General features: G+C 51.9%; 1 protein-coding gene across 5 annotated transcripts in view; it reads right to left on the bottom strand.

Moving 5' to 3' along the window:
- The window catches only part of CHD9 (chromodomain helicase DNA binding protein 9), a 2,197,083-nt gene that overhangs the window by 44,587 nt on the left and 2,127,992 nt on the right, over positions 1 to 24,504 (bottom strand). The window lies entirely within an intron of this gene.

Genomic DNA, 24,504 nt, shown 5'->3' with positions numbered 1-24,504 from the left:
GTTTCGGCTCTGTAGGTTTCGGTTTCGATTTTGAAAGATCGACCAATGGCTCCTTTGAAGTATTCTTAGCCGGGCCTGGACGCGGGCTATAGAATGTGGAGTAAGATCTTGGCTAAGGCCTTCCGGCGATGCCTCGACCTGAGCCGTAGGGAGCGTATTGTCAGTATTAGGCCCCGCTACTGCGGTTGGGCCTGGCTCATCACTGGAGTCGTCATCGACGGCCCCGATGGCTTCTGCGTCGTCCCCTACCTCGACGACGTCTTCTTCATGGACGTAGTCCTCATCGTCTTCGTCCACATCGAAGTTGGAGTCATGCTCTGACGCTGGGTCCGACTGCTGGTCAGGATCTTCTTCGTCGGCGCCTTCCTCGTCACCGGCCTCGAAGATGTTGTGTGGCTCGGGCGCCGACTTCTGCGCTGACTGTCTTGCTGCGCGTCGAACTCGAAGCGTCTTCTTCGACCGGAACTTGGAGCAGGCCATACAGCTGGCCTCGTCGTGGTCCGGGGATAAACATTTATTGCACACTGGGTGCACATCAATGTGAGGGTATTTAGAGTTGCAGACGGGGCATAGTTTAAACGGACTTCGGTCCATCGACGTCGTAGTTTGGGCCTCTGGTGTCGAAAGTCAAAAGTGGCCTTCGTCGTCCTGTTAGAAGAACTGGAGAAAAATAAGCACCGAACGAGACAATACCGACGCCCGAAGGCCTTTTGGCCTTAGTAAAGAGTTATAACAAAGTTTCCGAACTGGAGTCGAGAAAGTACATCCGAACCCAATGGCGGAAAAAAACAATCTGGGGATGGAGAGGATGCCCATGAGCACTGTAGTCCAGGGGAGGAGCCACCTATCTCGTGATACTTCGAAGACTCTTCCAGGACAACAATGTGCAATCATCGGGACCCAACACTAGGCGGCGATCTATGCACAGATATGAATTCAGCAGCCCACATGCCTCGAACATGCTATACCAAAGTTGGCAATAACCGTGAGGTTTATAATGCACTTAAGAGTATATGGTATAGCGTTATCATGGAAACAGCTAAAGGACTTGGTTCCGAAAGCTGCAGACAGGCTCAGCTCATGCTGAGCACCATCTCACATAATTCCAAGCACTCTGCCTTTAGGATTGATCAGGCCTGCCATAGGAGTGACTGATAGAAGGATATGTGTTCATTTTAGGGTTAGATATAGGGATACTATATCTAAAGCAAAGGGTGATTACACCACCTTGCCCCAGCTGATTGATCAGCCAGTTGTGTCAGATTTGGATGGCCAGCCAGGGGTGGCATAATACATGCTGCAGCCCCTGGTAGCCCCTGGGTGCACCTATGCCCTGGGTACCTAAGGTACACTGTACAGGGGCTGATAAGGTGACTCATTATCCAATTTGATATGCACCTAAGGTACATGGAGTCCATTTTTCAGTAGGAAGCCTGGGGTCCTGAATAGCAGGATCCCAGGCCAACTAAGTCGAAAACCAGCAAAACATCAGGCAAAAAGTTGGGGGCAACCATAGTCAGATATCCACCTTCCTACAAAGGGCTCTACTTCCACGGGGCCCTGGTGTAGCAAATCCAGCAAGTGGGCAGAGAGACTGAGGGTGGCTGCACTGGTAAAATGTCTGCAGCCCTGCGAACCACAGGTCATCAGTAGGGGACGGCATGAGGCTAAGCCTACCATGAAAACGTGGTGGCTCTACAGCCCGAGTACATCCAAGGCCCCGCCAGTGCATGGGGTCCTGCCCCGAGAGACAGCGAAACAGCTCTGGGGGTGGCGAACCCATAGGGGCCTCCTCAGTTTCAGCCTCCATATCCTCCACCAACTGATGTACGGCCGGGGATGGTACCGGCGTCGCCTCTACGCCGATGACTCCCGAAGGAGCCTTGTCCGTCCAGTGTCGGATCGACGTGACCTCCACCGAGGTGGAAACCTGCGGAGAGGAATGGAGTCGAAACCTGCGATGCAGCCTCAGGCGGCGTCAACGGAGGGAGTCTCACAGGGCTGTGCGAAGATGACAAGGAGGCTTGGATGTGCGAGTAGGATGTCCCTCTGGGCCATGCCGCGATGTCGCAGAGACTCCGGAACCGAAGTCAGGGTGCTCGAGAATAGCCTCAATCTGGGCCCCAGCCCAGGAAACAGTGGGTAAGTGGGGGTCGCATCCTGAGGGCCTGTGTCTGGAGGAGACCGAGAGCAGCGGGCCCCGCCGTCGCATGAGGTAAGCCACTTCTGTGACCTTTTTCTTGTGCTTACCTGCAGCAGGAGAGCGACGTCCGCGGGAACGACTCTGCGACCTGTCCCGAATCGACCCCCCAGCACAAGAAGGAGACCTGCGATGTGAGGGCTCTGTACGGGACATCTGGGCGGACAGCAACTTCATGCGCCGTTCCAGCAAGGACTCCGGCTTCAGCCGCCGGCAGGCGTCTCACTCCTCGGAGTCGTGGTGCTTGCCCAAGCACCACATACAGATCGCTTATGGATCTGTCACCAACATCTGCCGTGTACAGGATTCACATGCCTTTAAGCCCGAAGGCATCACACATGGTTCCCGGATGCCAAAAGGCATTAATAAGGCCTGAAAAACAAAATAAAGGCCAGAGGTTACTGCTTCTCCGGATCCGCGTTGGGACGTGGAAAAGAAGAAAACTGATGCCAGCACGCGGGGGACCTTTATAACTCCGTTGACGTCACTCCCGTGTACAACGTCAGGACTGAGCCGGGCGACGCTGCCCCCCAGCGTGCAGGGGTACTACTGGGGAAAAAGATTTTACGGATCCAGTCTGACGTCTGGCGATATTCCAAGTCAAGGAATCTGCGGCTAGATGTCTATCAGATGAGCAAGTTGAATCTTTTGTTACATCTTTAAAAGTGTTAAAAATAACTCAGCCAAAAAGTGACTGGGGGTACCGCTCTCTCTGGATCTGCGCTTGTTGGCGCGGAAAAAGAAAGATTGGACGTCAGCGCGCATGGGCGTGTCTAAGAAGCGCTGATGACTTAATCTCAGCAACTACGACACCTACGACGTACGTGGAGCCACACGACAACGCCTACCGACGCGCAGCGGTACTGCTGACGAAAACTTAACGGATCCAGTCTGACGCCTGGGGGTAATTCTAAGGTAAGGAGTCTATCACTAACGTGTTTCTTTCAGATCAATTGTTCGCAACAGTGTGTTGTTACGCCCAGGTCACGGACAGGCACTCAAGGTGACAACACAGTGATAGTCTTAGGCCTGGTGGAATGGGCTCCAACACATTCCAGGAGCTGTTTCTTGGAAAATGTGTAGCAGACCTTAATGCACAGGAATCCACCTCAACAATGCCATCTTCTGCATAGCCTTTCCTTTCTTTGCTCCAGCGAACCCCACAAAAAGTTGATCATCTACTCTATGGTCCTTGAATCGATCAATTTAAAAGTTTAAACCCCTTCTGGGGTCCAACCAATGAAGCCTCTCCTCTTTTGAGAGTGAGGTGGAGGGAAATAAGTTTGTCGAGACTGCTCAAGACAGAAAACAAGTCACAACATTTGGTAGGATGGCTGCTCGAGTACTCTGACACAATTTGTGTAGAATAAAGGTGTAGGACGGTTGCTCTGAAAGTGCATATAGTTCACTCACACAAGTTGACGTAGTCTCATTGAAGAACAGAGTCTTCAAGGTCATGAGACCCAGCGTTCAATAATGTATCAGCTCCATGGGGGTGTACATGTGAGCAATGTTTAGGCCAAGCTCCTACTGTGGCATGACCGACAGCATTGAAGGAAACGCGTGTCAAAATCATCACAACAGATGAATTGAATAAAGATGGATGCTCTGCCTAATGCAGAAATCCCGAAAAAGACAACAAATAACCTTTTAAAGTTCCCACCACAGGCTAAACAAAAGATGTCCAACAGCTTAGCCTGACCAGCACACGGGCATACATGAATTTTGTAGAGGGGTGCCTGGCAGCAGCACAGGCGGTAAAATCAAAAGCCTTCAATTGCTGACTCCATGAACGCAGGTCTAGACTGCATAGATTCAGTTGGATGACCCTGCCCTGACACTAAGGCAGGTTGTTACAAAGTGGCAGCCTAATCAGAGGACAGATGGTCATGCCCAGGAGTGCCTGGTACCACTCTACCCTGGCACACTCCAAAACCTCTGGGATGACTTAGGCCCAGTGCTCTTGAATTTCTTTACAATTCAGGGTAGGAGAGGCAGAGGTGGGAAGGCATACAGTATTCCTGTATTCCATCCCAGCAAGAACATAAAACATGTCTCCTAATGAGTGGTTTTCTGGAAACTCCAGTGTGCCAAAGTTTTGACACTGTGCATTCTCTAACGTGGCAAAAAGATCTAGACAAGGTTCGCCAGATCCCAGAAGACATCCTCACCACTTCAGGATGAAATGCCACTGGTAACCTACCATATGATGCTTCCTCAGTTTATCAGCTCTAGCATTAACTGAGTCTGCTAGTCCATTTGCGATCAGGAAGATCCCCTGATGATCCATTCACCTGCAGAGGCACAAAGCCTCTTAGCACAGAAGCCAGGGACCACCTGCCTGCTTATTGCAGTACCACATGGCAAAAGTGTTGTCCATGAGAACTTTGACAAGTCTCCCTTTGATGGATGGCAGAAAGTCTTCAGACCAGATGAACACAGTTCCAGAAGATTGATGTGGAGCAGTCCTCCTCTGACCTCCTTCCCCTTCCATCACTACCAAAACCCACCAGTGATTCGTCTATCACCACTATCCGCTCTGGGTATCGAAGGGAAAGCAGCCAGCTGCAGGACCAACTGCAGTCACTCAACCACCACTGTAGATCTAGAGCTGACTCCTCTGAAAGCTGAAGTGTGTCTTAAACACAGCATTGGTGCCTAGCCCACTGAAACTTCAAGTGTACTGTAGGGCTCGAACGTGCCACCTGGTGTGGCTAACGAGGATGCACAAGTCTAAGAGGCCAGCCACCTACATTTATATCCAGAAGCAAGACAGAAATAAATTGGATCATAAACTCAAAGTCCTGGACTATGTGTTTTATATGGAAAGCCCTTAGCTCCACTGTATTCAGGATCGCCGCAGAGGATGGAAGGGAGTCAAGTGGGACTCAGGCTTGGTTATGGGGAACCCCAACGTCAGGAGTTCTGCTATCTGGAGGTAGTCCTCAACTGACTCTGGTGAGGCAGCCTTCAGCAGCCAGTGGTAGAGATACAGGAATACTGAGATTCCTGACCTTTGAAGATGAGCAACAACTACTGCCAATGCTGTGTGGCGCTGATGAGGCTGAAGGGGAGCACAGTGAACTGAAATGCTCTTAGCCCACAGGTAAGACCCGTTTGACTGTGGGACAGATATATCAAAATACGCTTCATTCAAATCCATGGACATCAACTAGGCGCCCAGGTCCAAAGTAGAGAGGATCTCAGCCAACATGAGCATCGTGAATCTGTCCTTCCGTACAAAGGCACAGAGAGGATGGATGTCCAAGATAGGCTTGATAGTCCCATCCTTTTTTGGAATGAGGAACTAGTGAATGTAGCAGTGTTAGATCTGGGGGTCTCTAGTTGGCAATGGTATTCAGCTTTGTCCAAATAGGGACCCTTACTTCTAAGTCAGGATAAGGGGATTACACTCCTTAATAACCCCTGCTCACCCCCTTGGTTGCTTGGCACAAGCAGACAGGCTTATCTCAGAGGCAGTGTGTTAAGCATTTGTGAATATACACAGTAATACCATGAAAACACTACAGATGGACATAAGACAGGTTTTTATAAAAATAAGTATTCTTTACATAGACTTAACACAAGACCACAAACGACAAAAATCCACAATACTACACTTAAGATTGCTTTAAAGATGATCAAAGTTATTTAGTGGGACACCTACTCTGCCTTGTTCACCGGACATCGTTGCTGACCTTTGTTGTGCCCTGGTGCTTCCTGCATAGGGACTGCCGCAGCGCCTCGCCGCACCCGCGGGTGCAGCTTCGGGGATTGTGAAGGCGCTATCGTGGACCAGGCGCTTGAGGGGGAAGGCCATCGGCTTCAGGCGCGGAGCGTTCCATGGACTCAGAAGACCAAGAGTCCCTGCGTGGGCCGTAGCAGCGGCCCAACACCCCCTGATAGCCCCGCCCCCCTGCCGGTAAACGTGTGATAAGCGCTTTCCCTCCTGGCCAGCTGTGGGACGCCTACTCTGCCTTGTTCACCGGACATCGTTGCTGACTTTTGTTGTGCCCTGGTGCTTCCTGCAGAGGGACCGCCGCTTCGGGGATTGTGAAGGCGCTATCGTGGACCAGGCGCTTGAGGGGGGAAGGCCATCAGCTTCAGGCGCGGAGCGTTCCAGGGACTCAGAAGCCCAAGAGTCCCTGCGTGGGCCGTAGCAGCGGCCCAACGTCCCGCCCCCCTGCCGTCACACGTCCTATTTCACTAGAGCACAACTCCGCTACGCGGGACGCCGGGCAAGCCCGGGCCGTCTGTGGCCGTCCGGGGCTGTACGTGGCTGGGCTGGGCCACCCCCCTGAAATCTGTCTTTTGGCTGCGAAGGATCCCTGAACTTCTGTTATTTCCCAACTGTTCCAGGAATAAGAGTCTCACTGAAGGTACTGTGTCCACACCCTGCCATCCCCGCCATGTCAATGGCAACTCGATCGGGCAAAAGCTTGAGACGGGGGGTATGGGTGAAGAGGGGGGTTTGGTTGGCACCATGGATAAGTTTATCACCCGTGTGGCTACTGTCATAGAAAAGGAGATCGCTATGACAGAGCGGCGCATTTCTCGAGAACCCCTTGTTGATAAACAGTCATCGCTGGGCCCGATAGCTCTGGTGCCATCACCAGCGCGTGCTCTTGACCCATTAATCCCTGCATCTCCTCCCCTGGACCACCCCCGGGTGGTCACTCTAAGAGCTAGTATAGATAGGTTGGAGAGCCTGACGGCTGAAGCTTATCTAGCTGAAAGCAATGCTGTCCCCGGGTAGTGAGTCAATTGCCCCTACACCGTCTTTGGTTATAACTCCTACCCATGTGGACACACCCCTTCAACCTGCACTCGTAGTACAGGCACAAATACACCCTGTCCCAATTAAACGAAAAAGAATGGCTAGCCATCGGAAAGGCAGATTGATCAAACCATACAAGAGATCCCGGGGGTTAGGCATTAGGCCAGGTGGTGTCCATAAGGTAGTGGGACGGGACACCAGCACTTTGATGGGAGTAAAGGAGGGGACAGTGCCCAATGTTTGTACAGGTCAGATTAGTGAACTTGTAGGGACCTCACCCTCACCCTCACCCTCACCCTCAGACTCTGTTTCAATCGCAAATATAGAGAAAATGATGAAAGTATTACTTCTCCCTGTATTAGAGAGAATCCAAGGTCTGTCAGAGCGGATGGATAAATTAGAGCAAACAACCCTAGACAATTTCTTCTCCCTAAAATCGTGTATCAAGTTGCAGTTAAGAATTAGGGAGGAGGGGTCTGGGGGAGGACCGGACAGCAGGGAGACTCCGATTGCCCCACAAGGTCCTACTCCTATACCCAATATTATAGCTGGTCCCGCACCTGCGCCGGTAGTGATTGTTCCTGCTCCCAACTCTGTGGCTCGTCCAGGGGTAGCCAAGAAGCCCGGGCCGTTGGCACCTAGTGCCGCCGTCAATTCGAAGCCCCCCAAGGCTAATACCATTCCAACTAAAAAGACGACATGTCCCAGGGCTAATGGCACTCCTGGTCGAGCAAGCACTAACACTCCAGCCACCAGTAATGCCCCCGAGAGTACCACCCCATAAATAGATAAACCAGTACCAGCCCATGCCTTGCAGGCAGGCAGGGTCCCTAAGGGGGGGGATAGTTCCAAATGCCAATCTACCTCCCGACTGCCAGCCTTTATGTGGCAGTACTGACTGGGGTGCCCAAAATTAGTCCAGGTAAACAAGAGTCTTATGTGGAATTGCGGAACAAAACCTTATTCTGGCTTAAAGAAAATAGACCCTTGCCTGATACCTGGGATGGGCGGGTAATTCATGTAAGGAGAGTTGGCTGGATCGGCACTAGACCAAAAAACATAAGCGGGGATTGTATCATAGTAAACTTTGAGGATCCAAGGGTTGCCAGTTATGTCTGTTCTTTTCCCATCAGGGAGCATAGCTCAACAGGTAGTGGTGGAGTAATAGGCACACGTGACCTCAGCTTCTTTAATCCCCCAAATCTATCAGCTAGGCCAGTCGGAACACTTATGTGAGAGGAACGGGGTGGCAGGCAGGCCCGTGGAAATTTCTCCCAATTCAGTCTATTTTGCAACAGGCCGTTCCAGCCGCAGGGTCGGTTGTGGCATAACTATTGACATGCTAGCTGCCCCTTACGGCAGAAGCATGCAGAGGCATTTGGGGAGAAATCAAGCAAGAGTCCAACCTCTAGAGGGGATCCGGTGAGGCCTCCTACTTGCATTCCTTTTGCTCCCGCTATGTCTGTGGATCATCTGTCTGTGGATGGTGCTGTAGATCTTGAGCTTGCACGACCCCCCTTAGAGGTGCCTGGGGGAGTAGCTGTATTCTTGGTCCCGGAGGAGTCCCCTAGCATTGTGCATGACCCCCTTGTGAGCGAATTAGCACTAGGGCAGGGAGGAGCTGGCGACATAGCCCTAAAGGTGGTTAGCTGGAATATAGCGGGTCTTGCACGGAATACAGGCATACCTGAATGGAAGTCATTTGTTGAATCTTTCGGGATTTGCTTGTTTCAGGAAACTTGGTGCCTGGAACCACGTCACAAGGTGGGTTATACTACCTACTTTGTTCCCGCAATACAATCGACTGGTGGACTGGGCCGCTCCTCTGGCGGTCTACTAATCTGGGCAAGTATTTCCTTGGGATTCTCTATCAGATGTATGGCCACTAAGTCGCCCGATCTGCAGAGATTAACAGTGAGAGGGCCTCGTGGGGGGAGGGTGCTCGAAGTCTTTAATATCTACGTCAGAGGCTCAAGGGGTGGCACATCCACATTGTCCCTTACGGGCATTGATGAGGAACTTAGATCTAGTGGCGCTGACTCCCTTGTCATACTGGCTGGGGACTTCAATTGTACATTTGAACCCCTTGCTATGGAGGATATACTGGGTACCCGGGAGGACGATGCAAGGAGAGGTATACCCCCCTCACATTACCCCCAATTAGAAGCTGGACCCAAAGTGCCATTGATCTTAATGCCCTTTGTCTGGAACATGGTCTTGGGGCAACCAACGGCAGATCAAACTCAGACTCTAACGGGGCTCATACGTTTAATAGAGTAGGCCATTCCTCACGAATTGACTTTATTCTCTTGAACTATAGACTTTGGGCCCACTTGTTAGATATGGTGGTTTTACAGTCTACTGACAGCGACCACAATCCTCTATCTCTGTCCCTGTCCCCTCTGTGGGCGGGGGTGACCACAGCTCCACTCCCACATGTTTGGAGAACAACACACTAAGTATGCCCCTCCAACTGTGGTAGGCGCCTGAAATGGAACACCATTGCTGCCAACGAGGGGAAGATCCTGGAAATAAAATCCATAATGTCTAACATCATGCCCCGCTTAGACTACCCCGCTCTCAGTGTGCACGAGGTTCCCGCTTTGTTTGCCCAAACCACCAACGCCTTAGTCAAACTATTCTTAGTTCGTCCTGTAGGCACAAGGGGCAACGTAAGAGGTGGACCCAAGGGTATTGCGGGCTGGTTCTCCCCTGCCTGTCGTGCTGCCAAAAGTGATCTAATTAAGGCGGTGAAAGCCAAGGATGTAGGTCTGATTAGTATTGCAAGGAGTAATTACAGAAGGGCAATATCCAAGGCCAAGGCTGAGCATGAGAATCAGTTTTGGTACGACCTTAAGGGGGCAAGCTCAAAGAAGGACTCAAAGGGATTCTGGGACTTAATAAGAGCTAGGGACAAACCCGTGGACTCGCTTATAACTTGCAATATAACGGAAGGTGCATTGTTTGATCACTTCTCCCAGCTCTACACTATGGCTTCGGGTATTGAGGTAACCCCGACTGAACAGTCCCCCATAGATTGCTTCGAGCTTAATGAGGAACTCCGGTTTACATCTAAGGAAGTGGTGGAGGCGATTAAACTTCTTGTCCCCAATAAGGCAGCGGGCCCTGATGGTCTACCGGGGGACTTGCTCCGCATCAATCCAGATGAGTGGGGGAGCCTTATTGCTTCCTTACTGAATGCTGGCTTGGCTGGTGCAGCTCTCCCGGATTCATGGAAGGGTACAGTGGTCGTCCCAATTTTCAAGAAAGGGAGCCAGGAGGAGCCAGCTAACTATCACCCTATAAGCCTCCTGGACTCTACACAGAAGGTAGCAGGCAAAGTGGTTTTAGGAAGGGTCTTGCAGTGGGTAGAGGAGAAGCATATCCTTTCTGACTACCAGGCTGGCTTCAGGCCAGGTATGGGGACAATAGAGCAATCATTGCGGCTTATGATGCTTTATTGGAAAGTGGTTCTACTGGGCAAAGGCAGTCTGCTCCTTGCATTTATAGATCTACGGACTGCCTTTGACCTGGTCCCACGTAGCCAACTTTGGAGTGTGCTCGATGCATTGGGAATTCCCCCATACTTATTAGGCATACTGATAAAGTTGCATGCTGACAACTTTGCACAGATCAGGTGGGGCAACCAGGGACAAAAAACATCACGTATTCCTGTAAATAGAGGGGTCCGCCAGGGATGTGTGCTAGCCCCCACTCTTTCCTTTGTATGTCCACGGAGTAGTGGAGTACCTGCTACAACATCCTGCAGACGCACCATCCCTGGCTGGCAGGAGAATACCTACCATCTTATTTGCAGATGATACCCTCCTGATCTCCAAAACCCCATCAGGCCTGCAGAATCTTCTAACTAGCTTTAAGTCCTTCTGTGATTCTAGGGGACTAGTTATCAACACAGGGAAGACCAAGTACCTAGTCCTAAACCCCCCAAAGAAGACCGTCAAACCACCTACCCTTGACTCAGTTCCACTCGAGAGGGTCAAGGAGTTCGATTACCTTGGTATTCGTCTCTGCGACTCCATGAGCTGGAAATGTCATCACCAAAAGATGCTGCTGACCCACAAGAGGGTGGTGGGGGCCCTCCTTAACGAACAGCGTGCCTCAACCCTTAAACCCATTGCACCAGTACTTGACATCTATAGGGCAAGAGGTGTCAGTGCAGCTCTTTATGGGGCGGAACTCTGGGGTGTGGAGAATGTGGACCAGTTGTCCCGGTCAGAAAATAAATTCCACAAGGACTTAATGGGGCTTCCCTACAGTACGCCAACTCTACCACTCCTCCTAGATAATGGTACTCGGCCTATTAGTGACCAGGCGAGGTTGCGCCCTCTTCTCTTGTGGGCGCGTATTTGGAGAGTCCCTGAAATGTCCAGCTATGCAGAAGGTCTAAAAGAAGTTCTTTCAACACCTGGCTGGCCTAAGATCTGCTGGTTAAGGGAAAACAAGTACCTTCCTGCAGACCTGGGCCTTGAAGACGCTTGGACTACCAGAACTGCCCCACCCAAGCCAGCTTTGAAGAAGTTATACTGGAGTTGGGTGCTTGATGGCAGAAATAGTAACGCTAATTTGTGTAGGTCCACCATGGATTTCCTCTTGGTCAAGGAGGTGCACTTTTGCGAGCCATATCTGGATATCATTCTAAAACCCTGGGACAGGGCGCGATATTTTAAATTTAGGGTAGGCCTACTCCCAGTTGGGAATCTGACCTCCAGGTGGAAGGTCCCGGCGCAGACAATTCCCTTCTGCCCGTTCTGTGAGACCAGGATAGAGTCAGTTCCCCACCTGTTGTTTGAATGCCTGCAGTTCCTCACCGCAGATGGTTGAAACCACTCTGTAGAGAGCTTGCGACTAGATCCCACAAGGAGGCCCTACGAATTATGAAAACGGACCGCGGCCCCTGTTTGCATGTGGAATGGCGACATTTCTAGGTTGGGCATGGCGTATTAGATCCACTAGGCTTTTGCACCTTGCTTAATATGTATTTTTTAGACTGTTTTTATGTAACTTATTTGCGCCATTTGTAATATGAACTGTATGCTATTTATTTTTCCTTTGTTTTTTAATTGTTTTTATCTATTTGTATTGCTTTTCAAGATATGTACCATATTGAAATAAAGCCTAATTGACTGACTGACATTTAGTTGAAGTTGATGATAAATGTGACAAAGTTCTCAACAAAGTACCTGGATGCGTAATGCAAAGTACCAAAAGGGGAGATGCGTTGGTTCCATGATCCAGGGGAGATGATGAGTTGTGCCTCAATGCTTGCGCAGAGTAGGGGATGCGTTGTAATCCTTACCGGTGCGGAGGTGATGCGTAGATTCTCGGCCTGCGGGCCCGTTGCGGTGCACAAGATGATGCCTTGATGCGATGATCCGGTTGCGACGCGAGAAAATGGGGCCCTTGATGCGCGATGCGAGAAGATGAGGCCCTTGATGCAGCGATGCAATGATGATGCGAAGACGCCCTGGCAGCCTTGCGACAACTCTGTACTTTGGAGCTGCGACAGGCCCTGCGACACGCTTCTCCGGTGATCGATGGCAACGCTCTCGATGGAGTCACGCTTCTCCGGTGATGCGACAGTAGGCAGCTTCGATGAACACACGCTTCTAGGGAGATGCGGCGAAGGCTCGCTTCTCCGGCGATGCGACTATTTCAGCTGCGGAGGCGACAAGCTTCCTCTCGATGAGTCGCGCTTCCAGCTCCCAGCGACACGCAAATGTCTGGAGTCAGAATTCCCAGCAAGGAAATTCAGAGGGGAGCTGGAGATTAAGTCTTTAGTCCCTGAGACTTCAGCAGGAGGCAAGCACAGTTCAAGCCCTTAGAGAATATTCTGTAGATTATGAAAGTCCTTAAAAAGTTCCTTCTCCTTTCCTTGGCAATGAAGTAACCACTGCAGGCCAACCCAGCAAACAGCACACCGGCAGAGGGGCAGTAAAACTCCTTCAGCTTCCTTGGTTCTTCTTCTTGGCAAAAGGCATCTTGTCCCAGAAGTGATCTAATTCCTTGGGATCAGGGTCCCAATATTTATACTCCAAAATCCTTTGTTCTCTGAAGGCAGAGAGGTCTCTGCCTAGTCCAAACCAGTTCCTGAGCACTTTGTTTACAGGACTCTCTCCTTCCTTTCACTATGCAGCGCAGAGACCTCAGCCGCCCCACAGGAGGTCGAGCCAGCATAGGGGAGGGAAGATACAGCTCTGGAGCACTTTTCTTGACAAGATTCATTCTCTCCTTTCACAGTGCAGGGCAGAGACATCAGACAAGCCACAGGAGGTGGAGACAGCATCGTAGAGGGAAGGCCCAGCCCTATCCAGGTCCCTGGTGCAACTCCTTCCTCCCATCTAGATGCAGATCTCTCTATTCACCACTGGGCTGCCCCAGCCTGTCTCCTGGAATCCCCGGGCCCTGTCACTCACAAACCCAGACAAGGAATACACAACCTAGCAGAGGCAGGCCTGGACAGTTAGGCAAGAAAATACCTACTTTCTAAAAATGGTATTTTCAAAAACAGAATATTAAAAAAACTTTACTAAAAGATGTATTTTATTATTCGGAGTTCAGGCATATTAAATTCGAATTTCTACCATTTTCCCTGAGTCAGTTAGGATTATAAGAATGTAATAATCTAACTGCCCATTCTAGCCTATGGAGAACAGGTAGCCTTCAATAGTGAAGAAAATGGCTGCAGTTCACTATTAGGACATGCTACACACACCAGAGCATGTCCTACCTTATACTTACAATGCACCCAGCCCATGGGCCTACCATAGGGGTGTCTAATGTTAAGCAAAGGGAAGATTTGGGGACTGGCAAGTGGGTGCACTTGCCAAGTCGACATGGCAGTACTAGGCTGCACACAGGCCTTGTAATGGCAGGCCTGAGACACACTGTACAAGCTGCTTCAGTGGGTGGCACAACCAGTGCTGCAAGCCCACCAGCAGCATTTGATTTACAAGCCCTGGGCACACATGGTGCACTGTACTAGGGGCTGACAGGTAAATCAAATAACCCAATCATGAAATCACTAATGCACAAGTTACTACTTGTGTAACGATATATCTGTAAGAGACATTAGTTAGTGATAGATTCCTCACCTTAGAATATCCCCAGGCGTCAGACTGGATCCGGAAACATTTGCGTAGCAGTACCCTTGCGCGTCGGTAAGCGTCGTCTGCGGCTCCACAACAGTCGTCGGCGCCGTGATGACGTCGTCTGAGTACTTAGACGCCGCCTCCGCGTGCTGACGTCAGTTCTTAGACACAGCTTTTCCGCGCCAGAAGCGCAGAGCCATGCCAAAAACCAACACTGGTGCCATGAAACTAGGGCCCTGAAAGGGGATGACCTTAACCCTAGATATCGGTTCGCAGAACGGGGAGGATGGGTGGGTCGGTAAGGTATCTATCACTAACTAATGTCTCTTACAGATATATCGTTACACAAGTAGTAACTTGTGCATCTGAAAGAGACACGTTAGTGATAGATTCCTTACCTTAGAATAGATACCCCAGCAATACCAACCCCGTGGTGGTGGGTCTGCGAACCAATAATCACACCAGAAAGTCCTGGAGGACGGAACGGCCAAAGTAGCCATCCCTCCGGACTTGACTGTCCAGGCAATAATGTCGTGCAAACATGTGCAGCGAGGCCCACGTAGCCGCCTGGCAAATGTCCTGCAAGGGCACACCTCGGCCCAAGGCAGTTGTAGTGGCTGTGGCTCGAGTGGAATGAGCCCTCAGCCCAACAGGGGGTTCCTTCTTAGCCAAGGAGTAACACGCCTGGATGCACAAGATGATCCACCGGGAGATGGTACGCTTGTGCACCGCTTTCCCTTTCTTAGCGCCCGCGTATCCAACAAAGAGTTGATCATCCACCCGGAACTGTTGTGTGCGATTCAAATAAAATGAGTACACGTTTTGGGTCCAGGCGGTGGAGCCTCTCTTCCTCTCTCGAGGGGTGCGGAGGCGGAAAGAAGGTGGGCAAGGTGATGGATTGCCCAATGTGGAAGGCCGTGACTACCTTGGGTAGGAAGGAGGGCCTTGTTCGTAACACGACCTTGTCCGGATGGACTGAAAGGAAAGGAGGCTTACAAGACAGAGCCTGGAGCTCACTCACTCTCCTGGCAGAGGTGATGGCCACCAGGAAGGCAGTCTTCAAAGAAAGAAGGCGAAGAGGACAGTTTTGAAGTGGCTCAAAGGGAGATCACATCAGATACGTAAGAACCAGGTTCAAGTCCCACTGAGGCATCACGAAGGGAACAGGAGGGAACGTATGAGTGATGCCCTTCAGGAATCGATTAACGATAGGGGACATGAACAAAAAAGGTTGATCAGGCAGCCTCAGAAAGGCTGAAAGAGCTGAGGGATAGCCCTTGACAGTGCCCAGAGCAGAGCCCTGCTGGGCAAGAGAGAGAAGAAAGAGGAGAACCTCACAAAGGGGGGCATTAAGGGGATACACAGCCTTTGCTGTGCACCATGCCACAAATCTATTCCACCTGCAGGCGTATACCGACTTTGTGGAGGGACACCTGCTGCCAGAATGATGTTACAGACTCCAGGAGGCAAGTCAAATGGCCTCAACTGCCGCCGCTCAATCTCCAAGCATGGAGGTGGAGACTGGACAGGTTCGGGTGGAGGACCGTCCCCTGCTGCTGTAACAGAAGGTCCTCCTGAAGAGGCAGACGAACCGGGGGATCGACTGACATACTGAGTAGCTCGGGATACCAGTACCTTCGTGCCCAGTCCGGAGCCACAAGGATGACTTGTGCCCGGTCGCGCTTGATCTTCTTCAGCACTCTGGGCAGAAGTGGTATAGGCGGAAAGGCGTACAACAGACCGCAACTCCACTCGCGACGAAAAGCGTCTCCGAGCGAGTGCCACCTTGGAAATTCCAACGCGCAGAACTGATGACATTGCGCGTTCTCTTCGGTGGCGAATAGATCCAACCAAGGCTCTCCCCACTGCCGAAAGAGACCTTACTCCACGTCCGAGTTCAGACGCCATTCATGATCCATCATGCACCGGCGGCTGAGTTCGTCCGCCCTGGTGTTCAGAGAACCTGCCAGGTGTTGACCCATCAGAGTCACGCCCTGATGTTCCAGCCATTGCCAGAGGAGCAGAGCCTCCTGGCAGAGGGTCCATGACCCCACCCCGCCCTGTTTGTTGCAGTACCACATGGCGGTGGTGTTGTCCGTGAACACCTGCACTACACTCCCTCGGACAGACGGGAGGAATGCCTTCAGTGCTAGACGAATCGCCCGCAGCTCCAAAAGGTTGATATGGAGCCGGGACCGCCAGAGACCTCTGATCTCCGACTCTCCCATGTGGCCTCCCCAGCCCTGGAGGGACGCGTCCGTCACAACTACGTGCTCCGGTTGGGGAAGGGAGAGGGATCTGCCGTTGACCCTATCGCGGTCCGTGAGCCACCACTGCAGCTGTCTTGCAGTGCCCTCCGAGATCAGGACATGGTCGGACAGGTTGCCCTGATGCTGGGCCCACTGAAACTTCAGGTCCCACTGCAGAGCCCGCATCCGCCACCGTGCGTGATGCACCAGAAGGATGCAGGAGGCCATCAGCCCAAGAAGCCGCAGCGTCAACCTGACCGAAACCCGGGATAAAGGCCAGAAGAGTGGAATCAGGGCCTGTATATCCCGAACTCGCTGTTCGGGCGGGTAAACCCGAAACTGCGCCGAGTCCAGAACCGCTCCGATGAAAAGGAGCTTCTGAGAGGGACACAGGTGTGACTTTGGCACATTGATGGAGATCTCTGAAAGAATCTGAAAACCTGGCTGTTCCAGAAATAAGGCACCCTTTCTTTTGTCACATTTTCCTCCTAGTTGTTCGACCCGTCATCGGCGCCGGGAAACCCTTTTTGGGTAGCTGTGCGCCATACAAATGCAATAAATAAATAAATACAACCCCAGCTGGTGCAGGAGATCCGCCATAGTCGGGAGGTGGCTGACGACTGTCTGGGGCGAGCCCGCCTTCAACAACCAGTCGTCGAGGTAGGGAAAGACTGAGACCCCCAACCTGCGCAGATGAGCTGCGACCACCGCCATCACCTTCGTGAACACCCGTGGGGCGCTGGTAAGGCCGAAGGGGAGCACGGTAAACTGAAAGTACTCGTCGCCTACCGTGAACCGCAGGTAACGCCGGTGGGCCGGCAGGACGGGGATGTGGAAATACGCGTCCTGCAAGTCCAACGCTACCACCCAGTCTCCTTGGTCTAGGGCAGCCAAGACCTGAGCCAGAGTCAGCATTTCGAACTTCTCCTTCCGGAGGAAGCCGTTGACGTTCCTCAGATCCAAGATAGGGCGTAGGCCCCCTTTGCCCTTCTTGGGTACCAGAAAGTAGTGGAAGTAGCAACCACGTCCTACTTCTGGCCCAGGAACGCGCTCGATGGCCCTCTTGGCCAAGAGGGCCGAAACTTCCTCCTGCAGGAGCCGCAAGTGATCCCCCTATACGCGGTGGTGTTGCGGTGGCATGGCTTGAGGGGCCGTCTCGAAGGGGAGGGAGTAGCCCCTCCGGACGATCTGCAGCACCCACCTGTCCGAAGTGACAGTGCGCCAGTGAGAGTGGTGATGGCGAACCCTGCCTCCCACTGGCGTCACATGGGCCGAAAAGCAAGGACTAGGAGGATTTAGAGGCGGATACTGCGGGGGAAGGTGTGGACTGACTCCGCCCGTTTCCCCGACCGCCTCCGCAGCGGTTTCCACGGCCGCCGCTGCGCTGGACGACAGTCTGCGGCGAGTGGCTGGCGGCACGTGTGGGGACGCCCCTTCCTTGGCCACGAAAGGAGCGAAAGGCACCCGTTTGCTGGCGCGGGGCCGAGAGGCCCAAGGACTTGGCAGTAGCCCTTGAGTCCTTAAAGCGCTCAAGCGCGTGGTCTGCCTTGTCGCCAAAGAGGCGACGGCCATCGAACGGCATGTCCATCAGAGTGTTCTGGACATCTGCCGAAAAATTGGCGGATCTCAGCCAGGCGTGGCGTCTCACAGCCACTGTCGTAGCCATTGCTCTGCCTAGCGAGTCGGTGGTATCCAGTCCACACCTGATCAAATACTTGGCTGCATCTCGGCCCTCCACAAGGGCTTGGCCGAGTTTGGCCCGTACCTCCAACGGGCACTCTGGCAGCACCTCCGCCACCGTCTCCCACAGAGAGTGGGTGTAGCGGCCCAAGAGGCATGCGGTGTTGGAAGACCGCAGTCCCAAACTAAGGGAGGAGAATATCTTCTTACCATAATTCTCATACCTCTTGTATTCCCTGTCCGGCGGGGCCATCTGGAATGCGGTCTGGGAATTAGAGGCCTGGATGACCAGACTCTCAGGGGTGGGGTGGGAGGACAGGAAACACGGGTCGCCCGGAGCCGGGCGGTGGTGTTTGGCCATGTTCCTATCTACGGGCGAACCCGTAGCAGGCCTGGACCAAGTGCCCAAAAGAACGTCGGTCAAGGCCTCATTAAAGGGCAGCAGAGGCTCAGCCGAGCATGACTGCGGTTTAAGGACCTCTGTGAGGAGGTTAGTCCTCACTGCCGCGACGGGGAGCTCAAGGCCCAAAGCCTTGGCAGCCCTCGTCAACACCACACCATAGGTAGCCCCCTCCTCCGAAGCTACGGTAGGAGGAGAGACAAATCCAGTGTCCAGAGAGGTGTCCAGGCCACTGGCCTCCCCAAGGGCTCCTGCCCAGTCCTCATGCGACTGACACTCCTTGGCCAGAGGGTCCTCAGACCCCTCCCAATCCTCCTCATCACCCATCTCCCGACAGTCAGGGCAGGCCTTGTCGTCGTGGTCGACGCCTAGACACGTCAGGCACAGGCGGTGAGGATCCGTGACCGACATGGTGCGGTCGCAATCGTCACAATGCTTGAAACCAGGCATCCCTACGGCACCGATCGGAGTCGCAAGACTTCGAAAAGGATCAAAAATTATCTCAAAAAAGTTAGTCAAAAATTGACTGGGTTACTGCTTTTTCCAGATCTGCGCTGGCTGGCGCGGAAAAAAGAATAACTGACGTCAGCACGCGGAAGCGGCGTATAAGTACTCCGACGACGTCATCACGGCGCCGACGACGGACGCGGAGCCGCAGACGACGCCTACCGACGCGCAAGGGTACTGCTACGCAAAAGTTTCCGGATCCAGTCTGACGCCTGGGGATATTCGAAGGTAAGGAATCTATCACTAACGTGTCTCTTTCAGATAAGTACATTCATTTAACATAGGGAGCACTTGCACTGTGGTACTGAATAGCAGTGGCACAGTGCCCAAAGTATAAAACCAGCAAAACATATCAAAACAGGGGAGGCAATCCGTCAAAATGGAAGGGAGACTCACGCCAATGATGCCAGGTCTAACAAGCAGCGTCTAACAGTCCTTTATATTCTCTACTGTATTTTTGGGAAGCAAAAGACACACACCTAGTAGGAGGAAAGACAGGTTTCCTCTGAAATCCTTTGAGGTGTCCGAGGAATCTCGGGTGGGAAAGAATAAAAGGAGTAGGGCATAGCTGTTTTGAATAATATTAAAGACCCACCTGTCTGAGTTGATGGATTGCCAACCTGGGAGGAAACGTTGGGCCATCCATATTACTTACGGTCTGATGAGCCATGCACCGCTGAGGGCAAGCTAAAGCAGTTTGGTACCCCATGTAGAAAAAGAAGAGGGAGAATTGAAGACTTGTGTCCCTGCAACCCAGCATGTTGTATGCAGGTACCACTGGGTGCAAAGGCTGCCTTGGACTATACCCCAGAACACTAGATTAGCCTCTAAATTTCTGAAAGTGATGCCGAAATCGCTTACCAGGCACTAACAACCCTGAGAAATGTGCTGTCGCTCTACTACCTTTTAAAAGTTCCAAAGAAGAGTCCACATTCTCCTTGAAAAGGCAGGACCCGACAAATGCCATGTCCAACCACAAATCATGCACTTCGCCAGAGAATCCAGTAGACAACATCCTGGCAAGCAGACGAAGTCTCACACTGAGACCAACTGGCCTGGCACTGCATTTTGTGGTATTCATATCTGCAAGGATGACATATTTGGCTGTGCCTTGTACATAATGTGTTCTTTGGCCAAACAGGCCCTTAGATAGTCCAGGTCTGCTGGTAAGATCTTGCTGGCAATGTCTTAAATGGCATGGGTGTAGCAAGCCAACTGACTGACTGCACTGACAGACCCAAACTTGAGATACAATGAAGAAAACATGTTCGCCAAAGTCCTCAATCCTCTTAGGCTCCCTATCTGGAGAAGTAGTGAGGAATGAATTGGAATTCACTCTACTGGTCAAAGCTCACACAATACAGTTTTCTAGAATGGGATGCTTGTGAGAAAATCTGGATCACCAGACGCCAGTCTATGACGTTTGGCCAACTATCTATTCACAGACAGCTGAAGAGTATAGCCGGCTGAGCTTGTTCACTCTGGCGTTCAGAGAACCAGCTGGATATTAAACTATTAGGAATATTCCCTGCTGTTCCAGGCCTGGCACAAATGCAGGGCCTTTTGACAAAGGGTCCATGTTTGTTGCAATTCCAGATGGCGGTGGTGTTGTCTGTGAAACACAGCACCAGCATTCCCTGGCTGGAGAGTAGAAAGTGTTTCAATGGCAATCAAATCGCTCGGAGCTCCAACAGGTTGATGTGGAGTTCGGTTTCCGCCAGAGATCGGAGACCTATGATCTTCACTTCTCCCAGATGGCCGCTCCATCCCAGGTGTGACGCATCTTTAACTATTGTCAGATGAGGTTGGGGAAGGGAGAGGGGTATATCGCTGATCCAATTGCATTTCATAAGCCACCACTGTTGGCCCTTTGTAGTTCACTCTGATATATGGACCATGTTGGAGACATTCCAATGCTGCGCGCCCACTGGTACTTCAGGTTCAACTGTAGAAGCTGCATATGTCAACAGGCATACATCACAAGCAGGATACAGGTCGGCCATGAGGCCCAACAGCCTCAGAGTCCGTCTCACCGAAATCCAGGAGATGGGCTTAAAAATCTGCATCATAGCCTGAATATCCAGGACTTGCCGTTCGGGAGGGTAGGCCTGAAACTGCACCATGACAAGAACAGCCCCAATGAAAGGGAGTTTATGGGAGGGAGTTATGTGGGAATTTGGCACGTTGATAGTGAACACCGGTGAGTGCAGGAGGTCCGCTGTAGTGTGGAGATGAGACGACAGCCTGGAGCGAGTCTGCCTTCAACAGCCAGTTAGCGAGATCGAATATGCTACTAACCAGTATGCATCTGTTCTTGGCATGTAGGGCTGCTGACATTCATATCTGTGCATAGATCGCCACCTAGTGTTGGGTCTGGATGATCGCACATTGTTGTCCTGGAAGAGTCTTCGAAGTATCACGAGATGGGTGGCTCCTCCCCTGGACTACAGTGCGCATGGGCATCGACTCTATATCCTCAGATTGTTTTTAGCCATTGTGGCCAAGATGGAGTGAAACTATGTGAATGATGACAATGCTAGAAGTATGTGTGAATGCAGCAGCCGCTACAGGCGCCGGGGAGGAGGGCGGGCGATATGAATGTCAGCAGCCCTACATGCCAAGAACAGATGCATATTGGTAAGTAGCATATTCGGTTCGAGGCATGTGGGCTGCTGAATTCATATTTGTGCATAGAATACATAGCAGTCCCTCCATTAACGGCGGCCGCCTGTGCCAGCTGCAGCAGTTTGGAAAAGTGTTTTTAGAACAGCCTGCCTTACAGCTGCCTGCTGTTTGGAGTGCACATCAACACAGTAGTGTTTTGTAAATTTGTGTGTGGTAGACCATGTGGCTGCTCTACATATGTCTTCCAAAGGAATATTTCCAATGAAAGCCATGGAGGCCCCCAACTTTCGGGTGGAGTGGGCCCGCGGTGGAATGGTGAGAGTGTACTTGGCTTTCTGATAGCAGATCTGAATACATTTAACGATCCACCTGGCTATACCAGCCTTGGAAATGGGGTTGCCTTTGTGTTGTTGCGAAAAGGAAAGTCTTCCGAAAATCTTTGGTCCTATCAATGTAGTACATTAGGGCCCTCTTGACGTCAAGTGTGTGGAGCATCCTCTCCGCAACTGACTCTGGATTTTGGAAGAACACAGGTAGTTCTATAGTCTGGTTGATATGGAACTGAGAAACTACCTTAGGAAGGAATTTAGGTTTAGTGCGAAGCACCACCCTGTTGGAATGAATTTGAATAAATGGCTCTTGGATAGTTAGTGCCTGGAGTTCACTAACTCGTCGTAGCGACGTAATCGCTATAAGGAAAGCCACTTTCCATGTCAAGAACTGAATCTCGCAGGAATACAGTGGTTCGAAAGGGGGACCCATCAGCCTGGTGAGGACCACATTTAAGTTCCACTCGGGAGCTGGTGGCGTCCGCGGAGGAATGACTTGTTTGAGTCCCTCCAGAAAGGCTTTAATGGCAGGCACCCTGAAAAGGGAGAGGTGCGGTCTGTTTTGGAGATAAGCAGTGTAGGAAGGTGGATATCTGACTATGGTTGCCCCCAACTTTTTGCCTGGTGTTTTGCTGGTTTTTCGACTTAGTTGACCTGGGGCCCTGCTATTCAGGACCCGAGGCCCACTGCTCTCTCTGTAAAATGGATTCCATGTACTCTAGGTACATCTCTAATTGGATACTGAGTCACCTTATCAGCCCCTGTACAGTGTACCTTAGGTACCCAGGGCATAGGTGCACCCAGGGCCTAGCAGGGGCTGCAGCATGTATTATGCCACCCCTGGCTGGCCATCCAAATCTGACAACTGGCTGATCAATCAGCTGGGGCAAGGTGGTGTCATCACCCTTTGCTTTAGATATAGTATCCCTATATCTAAACCTAAAATGGACACATATCCTCCTATCAGTCACTCCTATGGCAGGCCTTATCAATCCTGAAGACAGAGTGCTTGGAATTATGTAAAATGGTGCTCTAGCATGAGCTGAGCCTGTCTGCAGCTTTCGGAACCAAGTCCTTTAGCTGTTTCCATGATAACGCTATACCATATACTCTTAAGTGCATTATAATCCTCGCGGTTATTGCCAACTTTGGTATAGCATTAACAAAACATGTCGAGTAAGGTGTCATACGAATTGGAATACTACCCCCTCGCCAATTCTGGCGACGGGTGTAGCATTCCACCCTTCTAGAGGGACACGACATGTATGTAACTGTGAACCCCGGTTAAAGTTAACTCGAGCCTCAGCATCACAAAATGGATGCTGCCACCACAGACACAAGTCTGACCTCCTGCTGCTGGTAGTCCTTCCAGCGAGGGAGGCTTGGACAAAATGTTTCCTGCCTTGGGAGGTGCTAGCACCACCCCAGACAGGATTTTGTGTATTACGTAGGACAGGGCTGAAAGGAATGAGACATGCCTGGGGCACACAAGGCGTCCCTGTGCATACTCCGGTCTAAACCAGTTCCTGGGGCACTCCAGCCCCAGAGCAGGCGCAAGACCGGACAAAGGATAGGGGGTGTAACCATCCTCCTTCCTGGTCCCACCCAGAGGAGGGACCTAGTCGTAGTACAGCCCCCTTTAGCCGGATAAAGGTAGGAGCTGGTCCCATTCCAAATTAGATTATCCTGAACAACTTTACAAGAAGAAACTCTGGACTTCGACGTTCTGCTCCACAGAAGACTGAAGAAATCTCCCTTGTGGGCAAGGAGTGTCCACCCTGCACAAGCAGGCACCATCAGCGTCCAGCGGCTTCCCTTTGTCGTCTTCCTTCCCGGATCCAGACTTCAGAGCCCGACGAGACCCGGATTCAGACCTCTCCGACCTCTACCTACATCTGCAGCACAGCTGAGATCCGTGGGTGCGACGAGACACGTGGGACCGGCCATCTTGAAAGAAGCAGCACTTCGCTCCAGCACAACTTCTGAGGTCACCTCGTCCAAGTGCTTTGGGGACTGAGAAGCCCCGGCCCCGAGCAGCTCCTGCACCGAAGACCAGCCCTCCAGCATCCACGAGATCTGCGTGGGGCTCTTCTGCCCGTTTGCTGCTCGACGCGTTGTCTGGTCACTTGCCGGCTGGCTAGTGACCTCCTAGACAACGAACTCCGAAATCTTCACTGCTGGTCTGGTTGCTCCAGACTGGCCCTTGCTCCCTTCCAAAAGAGGAGCACCCCGGACCCTCCTGGTCCACTCCAGATGCCGTTTCCACTCACCGCGTGGGTTGCCTTTGCCAAGGCCTGTTGACTCCGAATCCGAATCCGACACCGCCGACAGCGAGAGCCTGCGTGGGACAGCTCGTGCCTCCATCCTGGTCGTCGAAGACACCACCTGGTCCACGTGGCTGCAGAGACAAGCGTCCACCCTCACCTGATCGCGACAACGACATCTGGTTCCACTCCAGTCACTGGCTAGTGACTTTGAACATTGTCCCCTCTGCTTTCAGGTTCTTCTCTTCACTGATCCACCCTTGGATCACACCGGACATCTTCCTCCTGACCGCCTGCAGCATCTTTTCTTCCAGGCTCCATAGACTTCAACGCGGAACCCGACACGGCACCTATGCACCCGCAG

The sequence above is a fragment of the Lissotriton vulgaris genome, chromosome 12, assembly GCF_964263255.1.
Source record: "Lissotriton vulgaris chromosome 12, aLisVul1.2, whole genome shotgun sequence".
NCBI classification, from domain to species: domain Eukaryota; kingdom Metazoa; phylum Chordata; class Amphibia; order Caudata; family Salamandridae; genus Lissotriton; species Lissotriton vulgaris.
The sequence above is the reverse complement of the archived record's forward strand: the minus strand, read 5'-3'. Positions and strand labels throughout refer to the sequence as shown.